This window comes from Oryx dammah, unplaced genomic scaffold (genome assembly GCF_014754425.2).
Source record: "Oryx dammah isolate SB20612 unplaced genomic scaffold, SCBI_Odam_1.1 HiC_scaffold_12, whole genome shotgun sequence".
Lineage (NCBI taxonomy): Eukaryota > Metazoa > Chordata > Mammalia > Artiodactyla > Bovidae > Oryx > Oryx dammah.
The window spans coordinates 49058654-49077052 of NW_024070196.1; positions in this window are offsets into that span (position 1 = coordinate 49058654).

The window sequence follows — 18399 nt, forward strand, 5'->3', positions numbered from 1 at the left end:
AATGTGAGGTTCATATTTTATTGTTTACATGTTATGAGATGTAAGCTCTCTGAGCATTTTTTCTCTTTTTCCACTGATGTATTTTCAGCACCAAGAAGAGTGCTTGCAATAGAGCTGACGATTCAAACAATATATACTTGTGGAAGGCTGAATGAAGAGATTAGTTCAAGGTCATCTTGCTAGTGAGTGGCAAGGCTGGGGCTGGAACCAAGGTAGCCTGGCTCCACCATCTATATTCCCAGGTACCATATTAAATTCAGGTCATTGAACAAATGACATATTTTCCCAGATCAAACAGCTGGTCTCTGATGGGGTTGACATTGTCTCTTGGAGCTGAATCTGATACTCTGGCCTCTGTACCCCCACACTGATTTGAATCCCAGACACAGAGTTTTGGGAGAATAGCTTTATTGCTTTGCCAAGCAAAAGGGGGCCACAGTGGGCTAATGTCCTCAAAATTATGTGTTCTGACCTGGAGGGGTTAGTGAGGAGTTTTATAGAAATGGCTCAAAGGGGGTGATCAGCTCATGGATCTTCTTCTGATTGGTTGGTGGTGAGGTAATCGGGAGTCAGCCTCATCAACCTTCTGGCTCCAACAGGTCTGGGGTCTATGTGCTTGTGGGCAGCAGACAGTTAGCTTCTCCCACCTGGTAGGAGTTTCAGTATCTGCAAAACATCCCAAGGATACTGTTCCATGTGTCCCTGGAGGGGGAACCAGGACCCTGCCCCAAGGCTGCACTTTTGTTTCTTGACTGCTCCTCCATCTCTGCACGCCCTCCCTCTCCTAATTTGCAACTGTTTGAACTTACCTGTTGGAACTCAGGGAAGTTCAGGGTGGCTGAATAAAGCCTATCCTGCAAGCAAGAAAAGGGGAGATACAGAAAGACTTTTGTGCCCAGGAGCCTCGCAGGGTCCTGCTCAGTTTCACTCTGAACTCAGTTAGACAAGAAGGCACTAAATCTATTCTCCCTGCACTAAAAGTTCTTTTCAAGGTCAATGGGAACGACACTGAAAGATGTTCCTGGTGCCTGAAGTGGGGGGAGAGGAGCTGAAAGAGACACTCCTGTCCAGGTTCAGTACATCTGGAACGGGTTTTAGAGGTGTTTGCCATGGTGGGCATGGTGATGCAGCGCACATTTGGGGAGCACAGCTAACTTGGGTGGAGGGTATGCTTGGGAAAGACTGAGAGACACTGGTCCCCCTGAGTTTCACTGGCACTTCTCTTTGCATCACGTTCTAACAAGAAGCTGGTTGGTTCCACCAATCCACTGCAAGGAAAGAGGAAATTCAATTAGCCTGAGTGGTTTAGCAACATATAGATCAAAGAAATTAACCAGAACATAAATTCCAACCCATTCAGATGGACAAATATCAGAATGTTCTCTCTTTTGGCCATTTGGTTTCGTGGCTACTTGTATTTCAAAGTGACTTCAAAATATATGGTAAAACCTCTCCCCCACCAAAAGAGTTTAACAGTCAAAAGAAAGAAAAAAGTAAGCCAACCCATTACCTAGTGTACTGAGTCTGGAAAATATCGTGGTGAAATTTTCATCATCCTCATTAATTAGAGACTGAGAATCTAAGCTATTGAAGAAGCCTGCTTGGGTGGTGACATTGTTCAGATCTGCATTCGAACATTCAGGATCAAAGCACTTGACTAGTGATTGAACATCACGGAGTGTGTTCATCAATAAGCCCTGCACCTTATTTGTGCTGATAAAAAAATGAGAAGTGTCTGATCTGTACATCAGCAGTGCTAATGGAGAAGGATCTCTGGGAGTGAGTATCATAGAAGAGATACTGTATCCATAACAGAGGTGGGATTATTATCAAGCTCAACATGAGCACAGCCAGAGAAATGCCAGCATCACTCTCATTACCCAGAAGGGGAGTATCTCTGACAACACCTCCTAAATCCCCAGAAGAGTGGCAGTGACAGCATCCGGAAATGTGTCCACATGGAGGGGACTCTGGACAGACTTGATATTGGACCTGGGTAAGGTGTTGATTTCTGATTATGGAAATTTGAAATGACGGAACCCCCTTTATTCCATCTTTTAAAACAAACTCAAGGGGGTTAGCATCCGGAGTACAAAAAGGGTGCCCCCATGTCTTCAGGCTACTTCCCTGACTATTTGAGCAACACAAAACATCTAATTCAAAATAGTGCAGGTACAAAAAGGAGTTTGTTGGTGTAACTGTCTGTGAGGAGTATTGCATTCAGGCAGAGCAGGGACTGGTGTCTGAAACAATGGCACCAGGACCTGTTGTCCCCCTCCTGGCTCATCTCTCCTACATGTTGATGTAACTGTCAAGCTTCACATGGCAGAAAGATGCGATCAGCAAAGGGCAGTATCCTTTTCAGCTCGAGTCTTCTTGAAAGCATGTCTTTGGGGACTTCCCTGATGGTCCAGTGGCTAAGACTCTGTACTTCCAATGCAGGGGATGCAAGTTCAATCCCTGGCCAGGGAACTAGATCCCACATGCCACAGTGAGGATCCGGTGCGTTTCAGCTGAGACCCAGCACAGCCAAATAAATAAAAAGAAAACAACAAAAAAAATGTCTTCCTTCTCAAAAATAACATAAATAAATAAAACAAAATAGATTGCTGGCTCTTCTCATCTCACTAGGTCAAGGCCCATCCCTGACCTTCTGGGACCATTCCAAAGTGATGCTTTGACTATCTTAATGAGGCACATGTTTACTTCTAGAAAAGAATGAGGGCATTCTCTGTAATATAACCAGATATTTTTGGTTACTGAGTGATTTTTAAATCTGCTAAAATAAGTGAATGTAAAAAAAGAAAGCCTGAATCTAGAATAACAGAACAAACACGAGTGAAGTTGGCACACTTCGACACTCATTATGATTTGGGACAGGAATAGCAAATAAGTAGTTCTAATGAAGCCTTGGTCACATTATTAGCCAATCTTGATACTTGTCCTTCTTACCCCAGATGGCAGTTCAGAAATATCTCAGCACAGCTCTGGACGGGGAACCATGCTTTGGGATTTGACGTATGAACTGAAATGTTATGGCCATTCTTTACAGATAGGGTTTGGACGTGAGAGTGCAGAGGTCCTGGGTTCAAATACCAGCTCCATCTGACACCTGCTATCCGGGTGGATGTACACAGTGTAACTATCATGAGACTCAATTTTGTCCCTTGGAAAATAGAGGAAATAAATCTTGGAAGATTAAGCGAATATAAATAGCCAAGTACATGCTAAAATTACATGCTATTTTCCCTTCCCCTCCCTCAAAGAGGTCCTCTCTGCACTAAGTGGGACTCTCTTTTGGAAAGTGTAGCCAAACAAACTCCAACCTGTGATTAAGTGCCTATAACTCTTTCTCTGCAATCCAACTTTGAGGGTTTCAGCACACCCAGATCTACTCTTTCTGTGTAAATAGTCTTGGGACCAGTGATATACTTGAAGGAGCCAATAGGGTTTGGGATACTCAATCCATGATTGGAAAGATGCTGGGCAATTCAGTGCAAATAGTGGCAAGATTTCAATGGGAACACTAGCAGTAGTATTTATGATGCTGGTTTTCTGCTTTAGAGGACGTGGCAGCCTGCAGACTGCTTGCCTGTCTTAGGGACCAGCCTTGCCCCTGGGACACTTACAGAAAATCAGTCCCTCCTCGGTGAGTCACTCCTTTAGAGCCAATTTGTAACTTTTACCTCTGAAGACACACAATCAATCAAACATGAGCGATTGCTGAAGCCTGAACTGGGCACCTGTTCCTTATACATCAAAAGTTTGGAGGAATAATTTCACTTCCAAGATGTATTTGTTCAGTTGGAAGGTGCCCTTGCCTTTCAGTTGAAATGTAGCCTGCCCTGGAATTTGGTAACATTGTTCAGGGTTTCACAGAAATCTGAAATAACATTTCTTTGACTCATCCAACTTTTGTTTGGCAGACATTTTTGAGTATCAGCTATTTTGCCAGGCCCTCTGTTATGTGTCAGGGGATGAACAAAACACTTGACTCCTGCCCCCTTGGTGAAAGCTGCTATCAAGTTAAAAGCCAGATAAGAAACGATGAATTTCAAAATCAATCATTGAGTGACATTTGAGATAAGACTTACCAAGTAGAAGTGCATGACTTTTTAAATGTATAACCGGGGAACTTTTTTTATTTTCAGTGTTCATTTTTATTTTTAATTTTTCTAAATTGTGTATTTTCAGTATAATGAAACAAAGCTGCATTTAGGGAGCATTTTGTGCTAAGATAACGAAACTGTCACATAAAAAGAACTGAAATTAACAAGTGTGGAGATAGGCAATGCATGTGTGCTAAGTTGCTTCAGTCATCTCTGACTCTGTGAGACCCCATGGAGCCTGCCAGGCCCCTCTGTCCATGGGATTCTCCAGGCAAGAATACTGGAGTGGATTGCCATGCCCTCATCCAGGGATCTTTCGGGCCCAGGGATGGAGCTCTGGTCTTTCACCTGCATTGGCGGGTAGATTCTTTACCACTAGCGCTACCTGGGGCAGAGCTATAATTGGTAATATTCCTTACTACCAATTCCCTTGGAAGTCCCTTTTTCTCCCCATGACTGTAATGCCTGTACAGTTTCAGGTATCACATCCTCACATGACAACCTTCCAAGCAGGATGAGACAGGGCAGGTGGAAACAGGCTCTTTCCCTTACAGTTCCCTTAAGTATTCTCTTTCTCAGAGATCTTTCCAAGAAATCCCAGCAAATTCCAAATATACTGCTTGAGCCTGGATTAGCCAACAGACTCATTTCCAGACCAAGAACACAGGACTAAAATCGCCACAATTGGCTTGTTGTTTAGTTGCTAAATCGTGTGCTATTCTTTTGCCATCCCATGGACTGTAGACCGCCAAGCTCTTCTGTCCCTGGGATTTCCCAGGCAAGAATACTGGAGTGGGTTGTTATTCCTTTCTCCAGAGGATCTTTTCGTATTTGTATCCATATATGACCTCCCTCTGGAGCCTCCCTCGCACCCCCACCATCCCACCCCTCTAGGTAATCACAGAACACCAAGCTGAGCTCCCCATGCCATACAGCAGCTTTCCACTAGGTAGCTATTTTACACACGGTAGTGTACATATATTAATGCTATTCTCTCAGTTTGTCCCACTCTTTCCTTCCCCGCCCTGTGAACCCGACTCTCGACAAGTCCAGTCTCTAAGTGTGTATCTTTTCCTCCCCTGCAAATACCAAGATGGTGAGGTCATCTTTTAAATATCAAGCAGAAAAGGAACTGTTGTTATTACTCCATCTGACCACATGGGGTCAGTGTTGAAGAGTGGTTCTGTGTGGATTTGCAAACGGTGATTCGCTGCTGCTCAGATACCAAAGTTCCGCTACTGTTCGGTGCCACGTGACTGTTCTTTTTAGTTCATGTGCAGTTGTGGCCATTTTTCTCCATATCACTATTGTTGCCGAAACTCACCCTCTCCTCGCCGGTGCTGAACAGAAACGCAGAGGCAGTTTGAGGTGACGTAGAAAAGGGTAGCTTTTATTGCTTTGCCAGGCAAAAGGGGCCACCGTGGGCTAATGCCCTCAAGACTGTGTGCCCCACCCCCAGAAGGTAGGGATGAGATTTATAGCGATGGTTCAAAGAGAAGGGCGTGGTCAGCTCATGGACATTCTTCTGATTGGTTGATGGTGAGGTAATTGGGAGTCAGCATCAACAACCTTCTGGTTCCAACCGGTCTGGGGTCTACACGCTTGTGGGGAACAGACAGTAAACTTCTCCCACCTGATGGGGTTTCAGGATCTGCAAAACAGCTCAAAGGACACGGCTCAGAATTTTATCTGTAATCTTTGAGGAAGAACTAAGGGTCCTTGACTTTGTTTAATGGCTGAAGTATTATCATTTTATTTGGCTTGTCTTTTTCCTTCATGTTCTCACTTCTCTGATTAAATTTATTCTTTGACTAAAGTTTTTCTACAGACAAAAGGTGGGCAGAGGACACGGGTGAGGTTCTATTCTGGGAAGACCTCACAGGGTCCTGCTCAACGATACTGTCTCTGATGAATACTCTGGGAATTAGCCTTGAATTATTTTGAAAACAACCCTCTGGATGGATCTGTATGACCTTTAGCTGAGAATAGCATTTTCCATGAGGTGATTTTATTTTGCATAAGTGTACCCATCAGGTTAGAGAAATTAGAGTATCCACTTCTACCTGACCAGGAGGTTCTGGATTCCTTATGAAAATTGAATCCTTGTCTTTCCAGAATTAATTTTGTAAGCCAAGAGAGTGATACCATTTTTGCTCAGTCATTGGAATAGAAGCTTTATGAGAAAATACACTCTGTCCTTTCATAACCCCAATTACGGTCTGGAGTAATTGAAGCCCAACCTCTTGATAAAATAAATGAAAGATGAACAAAACTTAGACGTGTTATATGAGGATTTTTAAGCAAATAGATATTTAGATAACTAAAAGAGATGGTTGATTGACTCTCCCCTTAAAAATGAAGACTCTTGTTGAGTCTGCATTTTCATGGCCGGATGAAGTAAGACTGATATCATTTTTTAAAATATCTGTTTATTTACTTTTTGGCTGCATTGAGTCCAGTTGTCACTCACAGGGTCTTTCATTGTGTCATGTGGGATCTTTCACTGTGTTGCATGGAGGCATGTGGAATCTTAGCTCCCCGATCAAGGATCAAACTCATGTCCCCTGCGTTGGAAGGTGATTCCTTAACCACTGGACCACCAGGGAGGTCCCAAGGTTGGTATCATTTTAAACACACTGTCAGGAGAATCCCCTGTAATCTCAGTCTTAAGAGACATCCTGGTTTGAACTGTAATAGTCTCCTAAGAATGCCACTTGATCCTATTTATAAAAAAAAGAAAGAAAATCAATGACATTGAAAGATATTTTAACAGGATATATTTTAAAATACAAAACATAAAAATACCTAAACCTGAAGCTTGTCCTGTGGACTAGCTTACTATCTGACCAGTAACAAGACTTAAATCCGCACGTTATGTATGTATGTCTGAAACATTCTTGACAGCCCTCCAGACTCCCTGGCCCTTCTGTTTACAGCCTTAAATAAAAATGATGATCTAATTTCACTGCTTGGGTCTAAGTGGCCAAACTCCATTGGGTTTGTCATGCAAGAGGGCACATCCTCAAAAATGAAGTCATTGTCCCCAACAAAGTGTGGAAATTCTGCCATGTTTTCTGCTCTATCAAGTGCTGCAGATACTTTTCCAAGTCCGCCCTCTATTCTGTCATTATTTTTCAACTTACTTTTTAGCAGAGGAGTGTGTTTCCTATTTCATAGAGGTAATTAAGCACTGCAAAATGTTCTCCCAGCTTCCTTTCACTGAACTTCGACTTCTGTTCATAAATGCACCCATTCTCCCCTCTGCTTCCTTCTTTGTGGAATCAATTCCTTCATCAGATTGATGCCAGAGGTACAGATGTTGTATAGAAGCAATAGGTCAAATGAGCTGGGAATGTAAGACTTGGTTGGGCATGGGTCCAACAGGGCATGAACACTGAATGCATTTTTGGAGGTGGGGAGAGGTGTACAGTCATTGAATCCTATTGTCACGGGCTGAATGCTCTTCCCCAGACTTTGATATCCCTTCTCTGTGTTCTAGAGCATCCTGTCCTTATCTCAATTTCCTGTAATAATTTTTTAGGAACCAGTTTGAAAAATATTCAGGAAATGCTTAGCACTTTTTTTGACCTGCCTTACTTGTATATATCCCAGCCAAATTCCTGGACTGTAGAGAACCCCTGAAACTCAGGGCAGCGGCAGTAATCACAGTGGAAAAACCTGGACTTCCTTTTTCTTACCAGATGAATCCACTTATGCTTTCCAGAACCTCATTAACAGCTATCGTATCATTAGTAAAAAAAAAAAAAAAAAAAAGTTAAAATAAATGACACTGGAAGATATGTTAACAGAATGCTAGCCCAGTGTCATTCTTTTAATTGGAGTATAACTGCTTTACAATGTTAGGTTAGTTTCTGCTATATGACAAGTGAATCAGTCATACATGTATATATATATATGTATATATATGTATATATATATATATATATATATCCCCTCCCTCTTGCACCTTCCTCCCAATCCCTCCCTCATCCCTCTAGGTCATCAGTCATCACAGAACACCAAACTGAGCTCCCTCTGCTATACAGCAGCATCCCACTGGCTATCCATTTTACACATGGGAGTGTATATATGTCAATGCTAATCTCCCAATTCATCCCATTTTCTGTGTCCACATTTCATTCTCTATGTCTGTCTCTCTTCCTGCCCTGCAAATATGTTCATCTGTACCATTTATGGGTATAACTTGGGGAAGTTTTTGTAAAGAAGTAATGACACTCCCACTTGCACCGTTGGTGGAAATGTCATTGTGTGCATGCTAAGTTGCTTTGCTGCTGCTGCTAAGTTGCTTCAGTCGTGTCTGACTCTGTGTGACCCCACAGACGGCAGCCCACCAGGCTCCTCTGTCCCTGGGATTCTCCAGGCAAGAATATTGGAGTGGGTTGCCATTTCCTTCTCCAATGCATTCATGCATGCTAAGTTGCTTCAGTCGTATCTAACTCTGTGCGACCCTATGGACCACAGCCCTTCAGGCTCCACTGTCCACAGGATTCTCCAGGCAAGAATATTGGAGTAGGTTGCCATTTCCTTCTCTTAAGTTGCTTTAGTCGTGTCTAATTCTTTGCAACCCTACGGACTGTAGCCCACCAGGCTCCTTTGTCCATGTGATTCTCCAGGCAAGAATACTGGAGTGGGTTGCCATGCCCTCCTCCAAGGGATCTTCCTGACCCAGGGATCAAACCTGAGTCTCTGCGTCTCCTGCATTGGCAGGCAGATTCTTTACCGCGGAGCTACCAAGGAAGCTCTGGAATGTCATTGCTGCTGCTGCTGCTAAGTCGCTTCAGTCGTGTCCGACTCTGTGCGACCCCATAGACGGCAGCCCACCAGGATCCCCTGTCCCTGGGATTCTCCAGGCAAGAACACTGGAGTGGGTTGCCATTTCCTTCTCCAATGTATGAAAATGAAAAGTGAAAGTGAAGTCGCTCAGTCGTGTCTGACTCTTAGCGACCCCATGGACTGCAGCCTACCAGACTCCTCTGTCCATGGGATTTTCCAGGCAAGAGTACTGGAGTGGGGTGCCATTGCCTTCTCCGTGGAATGTCATTACTTCTTTACAAAAGCTTCCGTAAGTCATACTCATAGAATTTACTGTGAACGATGGCACATTGATGATCACAGACAATGTATCTCCCACTTGTTACTTCCTCTATCCCCCAACCCTCCCTCACTCTTATTTATTTATTTTGGCTTTGCCACCAGGCACTCTTCTTTTGTTGACTAGAGTATATTCAAATGCAGGCTATAATGAATGTACTGAAGACACAAAGTTTTTTTTTTTCCAGGCACGTCTTACATGTGCAAGCTATGATACTGTTTACACTGATGCGATTCTCGTCTTAATAATTTTGTAGGGAGGATCCTGGTGATTGAGGAATGGGGCAGAAAAGGAGGAAATGAATGGAATAAAGAAATAAACAAAAATAAAGGGTATACATAACATCTTATGGGATTTCCCTGGTGACTCAGGGAAATCCTGACAATGCCCGACAATGCAGGAGATGCCAGTTTGATCCCTGGGCGGGGAAGATCTGCTGGAGAAGGGAATAGCAACCCACTCTAGTATTCTTGCCTGGAGAATCCCATGGACAGAGGAGTCTAGCTGGCTACAGTTGATGGGGTCACAAGGAGTCCGACACGACTGAGCCGCTGAGAACGCACATGCATGTAATATCTTAAAAGCCAACTAACTGGGTAACAGAGGTAGAGGGTCGGCAGGATTTTTGGCTGCAGTAACTGGATCTGGTCATTTCCTAAAGACACAAGAAACCTCCAGTTCTTTTCTGAATCTGAATCTGAATGTCTATGGGTAACCCAGACAAAAGGTGATAGCCCTGTATCCTCTGCCTCATTTCCACAGCTTTGAGCCCCATAAACACGCTGGGATCACCTAGGTTTTTGTCTGCATCTTGGGGATTAAAAAGATAGAAAGCCTCCCGCAACTGCAACCTCTCTCTGGGCTCAGATCTCCCGGCTTATACCAAATTGTTTTATAATTTCTCATTAAGCTGCAGTGAAATAAAAACACACAATTAGGACCAATTTTAATTATATGCTGCTCTTCCAAAGAGGACTTAAATTACAGTTAAAAATTAGATAATCAAATAAAACCCAGGGAAATAACAAGGAACAAAGAGAAATCTCCAAAGATCCTGGCATGGAGAACAGGGTTCAGCTAATTAGAGATAAACTCTGAGATTCGACTGCTTGGCTTTACTTCTAAGAAGCTCGTGTTCATTTTAAAATGTCTGATTTTTTTTTAAAGAATGAATAATCCTTGTAGTGATGGGAAGATATTAAAATAATTCATTATACTTAAATATCAAAATGTAAATTATAGCTTCATGCCAGCATAAAAGCATATGATAGCAACATTTACATTCAGGCATGAATTTTTTTAAACCTGCTATCAAAAAGCCTCACAATCATAACAGAACTTTATTAATTTTAACTTTATGAAATAGACAATTTTACAATATTGTAAAAAAAAAAGTAGACTAAGGAATCCAACATTTGCATATAGATAGAAAAGAATTCAGCTTCAGATGACTAGTGGAAAATAATGATTTTCAATATTTCCAGCTAATTTTCAATAAATTATCATTTAGGAAGGTCATTGTCATGTTATTTAAATATGTAGATTGATTCTATTTTAACTCATCATGTGAAAAATAAAAATGAAATTGCTTTCTCCAAGAGATAGCAACACGATGTAGTTGAACCCCGTGAGAACATCTTTGGCTTTGCCACATTTTAACTAAGTCCAGACAAAATCTGTGCCTCTCTGGTGGCTCAGTGGTAAATAGTCTGCCTGCCAATGCATGAGACACAGGTACAACCCTTGGGTCAGGAAGATCCCCTGGAGTAGGAAGTGGTAATCCACTCCGGTATTCTTGCCTGGAGAATCCCATGGACAGAGAAGCCTGGCGGGCCACGGTCCATGGTGTCGCAAAGAGTCGGACACGACTGAGTGATAAAGTAGGTCTTTTCTGTTCACTTCATTTTGCTTCTTTTGACTCAGATTTATCGATTTCTGTTTTCATCTCCTTCAAAACCGCTGCACAAAATGAAAGACTCTAACAACCTACTTCGTCTTCCTGTTGGGGTGACATCATCGCTGCTATTTTGAAAACTCTCAGAGGTCAGGCCATTCCTGTTTTCTCAGAGTTTAAGCAGCTTGTCAAGAAATAGCTGATCCTTCTTCGTCAAATACCCTCCTAGGGTGGATGAGTCCTTCCGTCTACTTTCCATCCTCTCTGATGTAGTGGCAGAGCTTGATTACATCCATGTCCTCAAGTCCATTAGAGCACAAATTAATACACATGGAAACTGTAAATGCGCTCGAGGTAAATGACGCATCCCTCCAGGGTCCTGAAGGTACTTAGTTTAGCTGAGTCCCCGCCATGAGGGATGGCAGGAAAAAGGAGCGAATCATTTTCATGAAAAATTTCTCTCGCTGTCTGTGATTCTCAGGAACATAGAGATTTGCACAACCCTGAAGCACTGAGGAAGCTTCCAGTTCTCATTTCATCCTGACTGCTGCCCCTGCGGTCTTCTGTCCTAGGCCTGTAGTGTCCACTCAGTGATGACCAATTCTCATCCTTCAAGCCATAGAACCCTGCAGAGGAAATGGGTGATTTTAGAGCTTCCTTCCGTCTAATGTTCTCCCAACTCAGGGTGCTGGTTGTGCATCCCAAGAATCCACAATCCATCCCCTCCATCAAGGGGACCAGTTTCCTTGGTTACCCTCATCCCAGTTCTGTCACTGCCCATATGTGAAGCTGAGAAAACTCGGCCACTTTGGACCAAGACCTAGACATTCACAACTTGTCTTTATTTCACTTAAAAAAAAATAGAGTTTAGTTGATATACAATGTTGCATTAGTTTCTGCTGTACAGCAAAGTGAATCAGCTGTATGTATATGTATATAAATGCTCTCCCTCTTGGACGTCCTTCCCACCCGCCCCCATCCCACCCATGTATGGCATCACAGAGCACCAAGCTATCTATTTTACACCCGGTGGTGTATATATGTCAGTCCCAATCTCCCACCTTACCCCACCACCACCCGCAGGGCCACACGTCCATTCTCTACATCTGTGTCTCTATTCCTGCCCTGAAAATAGATAGACATTTCTCCAAGAAAGATAGACAGATGGCCGAGAGACACAGGAAAAGATGCTCAACAGCATTAATTGTTAGAGAAATGCAAATCGCAACGGCAATGAGATAACATCTCATACCGGTCCGAATGGCCATCCTCAAAAAGTCTACAAAGAATAAATGCTGGAGACGGCGTGAAGAAAAGAGAAACCTGCTACGCTGTTGGTGGGAATGGGAGTTGGCAAAGCCGCTATGGAGAACAATATGGAGGTTCTTTAAAACACTAAGGCTAGAGTTACCATATGATCCAGCCGTCCCCCTCCTGGGCATATACCCAGACAAAACCATAATTCTAAAAGAAGTGAAGCCTTTTTAGTAACCTCTTTCTGCTCGGAAAACCAGTTCTTTCCTTCAGGAAAGGAGGCTCCAGGTGCCCCAGACAAAATGTACAAACCTCTCTCATTCTTTTATGATGATTCTTCTGTCGAGAAGTCTTATTCTCCATCCAGTGATTCCAACAGACATGACTATCTCTCTCCAAAGTGGGTCCCAGCCCTGGGTGAAGGTTCAAATTACTGAGAGCTTTTATAATTGCTGCTGCCCTAGACCCTCATTATGATCAATAGAGGGGAACTTCCGGAAATGGAGTTGATTCTAAATATGACTTGGGAGTCAAGGGTGGGGCTGCCACAGCATAGGATTCTATCTCTTAAGTTAGACACTTGGCAACCAGTTAATAAGACTTTGCTGGTGGCTCAGATGGCAAAGAATCTGCCTGAAATGTGGGAGACCTGGGTTCGATCCTTGCATCAGGAAGATCCCCTGGAGGAGGGCATGGCAACCCACTCCAGTATTTTTGCCTGAAGAATCCCATGGACAGAGGAGCCTGGTGGGCTACAGTCCATGGGATCACAAAGAGTTGGACATGACTAAGCAACTAATACTTTCACTTTTCAATGGGTTAGTAAGGACAAAAGCTTTGCATTCTGTTACCTGGTGTAAGGGGATTGGTGAGGATCTAGAATCTGGTAGGTTTTTAAAATAACATTTTGTAACTTATTTGGCTGTGTACCATCAGGATCTTTGGTTGCAGCATATGAGATCTAGTTCCCTGACTAGGGATAGAACCTGGGCCCCCTGCATTGGGAGCGTGAAATCTTAGCCACTGGACCATCAGGGAAGTCACTAGAATCTGGAAGTATTAAGGGACGCAACAGAAAACATTGTGGAATGTTGTCCACAGAGAACAGCAGCTTTATGACTTGCTTATTATAATACAGGCAAAAGGGTGAAAAGAAATGATAAACAGCATCTTGCTATTGCCAAGGCTGGTGGTGATACAGAGACAGAGAAACTGTTCCTGAGGAAAAGTGAAGGAAATTGCTCCCCCAAAGCCACACAATTAACCCCTCCAACTGCTTTCTGCACCCCGCGCCCATGAAGCAGTGGAGCTCAGCCTTAACCACAAGCCATGGTTCTCTCAAGTCCTGGCTTCCTGCTCCCAAACTGTGTGAGCTTGGCCAGGTTACTTAACCTCTCTGTGCCTCTGTTGCCTCAGTTGTAAAATTAATGGTGGTAGTTTGTTACCATGAGGATTATATGATTTAACATTTATAAAAGTGCTATGGATGGTAAGAAGTAGGGTCAATTTTATTCTTTAAAAATGACCTTTAATCTAATTGTGATCAAAAGCTGATTTGGTTCAATAAATATTTAGGGTTTACGAATATTGAAGTTACTTTTCTCATTGAAATTTCATCAGGAAAAAATAATGCATTGGTTGTTCTGAGAATGAAACTCTATCTGAGCCCTGGAGAATTTGTCAGCTTTCTGGATTTGCACAGGTGTTTCCAGGCAGTGTGGAATTTCAGAATTTTTGCAAGATGCTGCATTGGGTGGACCTTGATGGATCCACCATCAGGGTGGGTCCTAATGCTCTTCTCCAGGTTTCTGACATTTGTTCTTGTTCAGTCACTTTGTCATGTCTGATTCTTTGTGACCCCATGGACTATAGCACACCAGGCTTCCCTGTCCTTCACAATCTTCAAGAGCTTACCAAACGCATGTCCATTGAGTCAATGATGCCATCTGACCATCTCATTCTCTGTCACCCCCTTCTCCTCCTGCCCTCAGTCTTTCCCAGCATCAGGGTCTTTTCCAGTGAGTCAGCTCTTCACATCAGGTGGTCAATGTATTGGAGCTTCAGCTTCAGCATCAGCCCTTCCAATGAATATCCAGGGCTGATTGCCTTTAGGATTGACTGGTTGTATCTCCTTGCAGTCCAAGGGACTCTCAAGAGTCTTCTCCAACACCACAGTTCAAAAGCATAATTATTTGGTGCTTGGTCTTCTTTATGGTCAAACTCTTACATCCATACATGACTGTTGGAAAACTATAGCTTTGACTATAGGTACCTTTGTTGACAAAGTGATGTCTCTGCTTTTTAATATGCTGTCTAGGTTTGTCATGGCTTTTTTCCCAAGTGTCAGAAAAATATTACCCACCTCTTACAAGTTTGTGTTAATGGAAAAGCATTGGGGTTAATGGATGATGATGAGATATATCACCAAGATAAAAGCATCTTGGGAGAAGAGAGAGAGGTGTCCTTCAGGCTTACCAGCATTTTTTTTACATATTTTTTTTTTTACCTTGGTTTTGTATTACCTATATAAAAACTTAGACAAAAATTCTGTTTCCAAAGACGTCTTCATGCTCACACAAATGCTTCTGATGCTTTGCTAAGTGGGGAAAAAGATGCAAATTATGTTTATGGTCTCTCCTTATAAATATGCAGAAAGAAATAACACTGGAAGTAAATACTGTTTACCTGTGAAGGTGGGGCTACCAGCAGTTATATTTTCTTCTTTATTTGTAACAACAATTTTATTTTATTTCTTATTGATGTATGGTTGATTTATAATGTTTTGTGTTAATTACTGCTGTACGGCAAAGTGATTCAGTTATATATATATGTATTCTTTTTAAAATATTATCTCTGTTATGGTTTATCATAGGATATCAAATATGGTTCTCTATGTTCTATAGTAGGAAATTGTGTTTTTAATCTATTCTCTATATAAAAGCTTAGGGCTTCCCTAGTGGCTCAGTGGTAAAGAATCCACCTGCCAATGCAGGAGACTTGGGTTTGATCCCTGGTCTGGGAAGATCCCCTGCGGAAGGAAATGGCAACCCACTCTGGTATTCTTGCTTGGTAAAGCCCGAAGTCAGAGGAGACTTGTGAGCTACAGTCCATGGGGTCGCAGAGTCAGATGTGACTTGGCGACTAAACAATATAAAAGCTTACATTGCTGACCCCAGCCTCCTACTCCATCCTCCCCCCGGCCTTCTCCCCCTTGGTAACCACTGGTCTATTCTCTTTGTCTGTGACTCTGCTTCTGTTTTATAGATAGGTTCATTTGTAACAACAAATTTTACATTTAAATTAAGAGGCAACAGTTTTTGACAATGGGTATTTATACTTTCTCAGGATTGGACATATTTAACTATAAAAAGAGGGCATCACTGGTATCATTTATCACACAGATATTTAAGGAGCCCCTGGTGCCGGAACTAGACTTGTGACCTTTGATCCTGCTGACAAATGGTGTGTACCTGAATATACACTGTGGGCTCCTTGTTGTGTTCTCTTTCAGTGTTCCCTGTTCTTGACATTCTACTGAGATTCTATTAAATGATGCCTGGTACTTGTTCCTCAAGAGAAAACATTAAATGCAACATCTGGGTATTTCAAGTGTGATACGAGGGGCTTCGGAGATCTGTGCATGTGGCAGCCTTGACTTTCCATCAGAGACTTCATGCTTCCCCAGGGGTGGCACGAAGTTTTCCACTTGGAGTCATGTTTAATGTTTATGAGTCTGATTCTGGATGGTGGCCTGGCTGGGGCTATGATGAAGACAGGGCCAGGCTCCTGCAGAAATATGACTCAAGTGGCTCTGAGGATCCAATTTCGTCTGTCAGAGGCTTGAGCTCCTGATGCTCAGGTACAAGAGGTGCTCAGCAGGCACAGAAACTGGCATCATCACTAAACGCTTTGTGCCATGAGTAAGTTATACAGACACCACAGCACATGTGGAATAAGCCTGGCTCCTCCTCTTGTGGAAATCTCAATATCAGGTACTGAGCTTGACCAAGCAACATGGTGCAAAGCCATCAAACTAGGCACCTCAGTACAAGGAGAGAAAGGCATATTTGAAAGCCAACAATACCACCAAAATGAAATACATGATGGAGCAGGAGTGCCCTGACATCTCACACCTGCTTCCCAAGCCTCCAGCTGCATGAGCATCCTGTGTATTGGAAGCCATGCTGGGAGAGAATGAATTAATTTTTTCTTCCCCTGAGCTGATGATTTGTGTTCTACAATGTGCACTACCTACACAATCAACTGGATCTAAAAATAAAATGAATGAATGAATACTCCAATGGGAAGCACAGAATGAAGATAAACAATGTGACTATCTCTTAGGCCAAGAAGGTAAAACCTTCCCCCACCTGCTTCTCCCTCTTCTCCCTCCTTTTTTTTCTTCTCTCTTTCTGCCAGTCTACTGGTAAGTCATGATTTATTCGTAAAGGTTAACCTTGGTTAATGTCTTGGAAAATACAGTCTATTTGGCCTTGTTATTCCTCACTTGCAGAAAAGGTTTGACAAATTACAAGCCCCTGTGCTCATTTTCTGTAGAATAGGGAAATGAGTTTATTGTGTCCATGATGGAGCATCAGTAGATCTCAGACATAAGCAAATTAACCCCATGTTTATGCATAGAGGTTTTGGCAATTTTGTGCTAAGAAGAGTGAAATACTAAATACATCCATTTTAGAAGATGTGCATTGTATGTTTTAAGACCTGAAAATATTATTCCATGATCTTACTAGTTTTGCCTGGAGATGTTGATGAAATTGTGCTCCCATAAACCGGGAAGGAGATACTAATAATATTAAATAAATATGTGCTACATAATCCAGACTGACAGATCCTCTAATCTCAGGATTACTGATTGGAAGGGGACCCCGCCCTCAATCATCTTTCCCCAGAACTCATTTAGATTTAATTATCAAGACGTATTTATTTTAAAATTCACTGATTTCCCCAAACCCTTGCTTCTCAAACAATGCTTTTCTTCTCTAAGGGGTTTTCAGAATTGGATCTGACTTCATCAGCTCCAGGCAACACACAGGATGGTACGCTTAATCATAAATTAATGCATTCACAACCACTTTAACGTGATTATCGAGTCTCCATCTCAAATGCCTCGCAGTTATCCTCACATCTTTATAATTACCTGGAAAGCTTTTTCAGATGGTGTGTGCTTTTTATGGGCCATAAAAATTTGATATAACTTAAATTTTATCTGCCACATTTCATTTATTTCTGTTGTAAATGCAAAATATCAGAGTAATTTAAGTTCTTAAGCAATGCGTGAGAAAATGAGAAGACAAAAAGAGGAACAGCCTGACTTCTGCCTTTTTAAATCCTAGCTGAATTAGCGTATCAAGTATACAACACAACACATACAACAGCAAACAAGTGCTACATGAGCAAAACACAAGAACATATATTATTATGTTTAAAAAATTTTGACTGCTCCATATGGCATGCAGAATCTTAGTTTCCTGACCAGGGATTGAACCCACACCCTAAATCTGACACAACTTTCCAACAGAAAAAAAAAAAAAAGCTTTTGTAATTAAGCTCGCTCAGCCATGTCCAACTCTTTGCGACCGCATGGACTGTAGCCTATCAGGCTCCTCCGTCCATGGGAGTTTCCAGGCAAGAGTGCTGGAGTGGGTTGCCATTTCCTTCTCCAGAGGATCTTCCCAAACCAGGCATCGAACCCAGGTCTCCCGCATTGCAGGCAGACGCTTTACTGTCTGAGCCACCAGGGAAGCCCAATTAAGCTCAATTTACTTTAAAAAATTGAAGTATAGTTGATTTACAATGTTTCAGGTGTACAACAAAATGATTCAGTTTTTGTGTGTGTGTATGTGTGTTTCAATACATTGGGAAGAAAATACTAATATATATACAATAACATATATATTATATAATAGTATATATATATATTCTTTTCCAGGTTCATTTTCTTTATGGTTATTACAAGATATAGAATATAGTTTCCTGTGCTATACAGTAAATCCTTTTGTTACTTATCT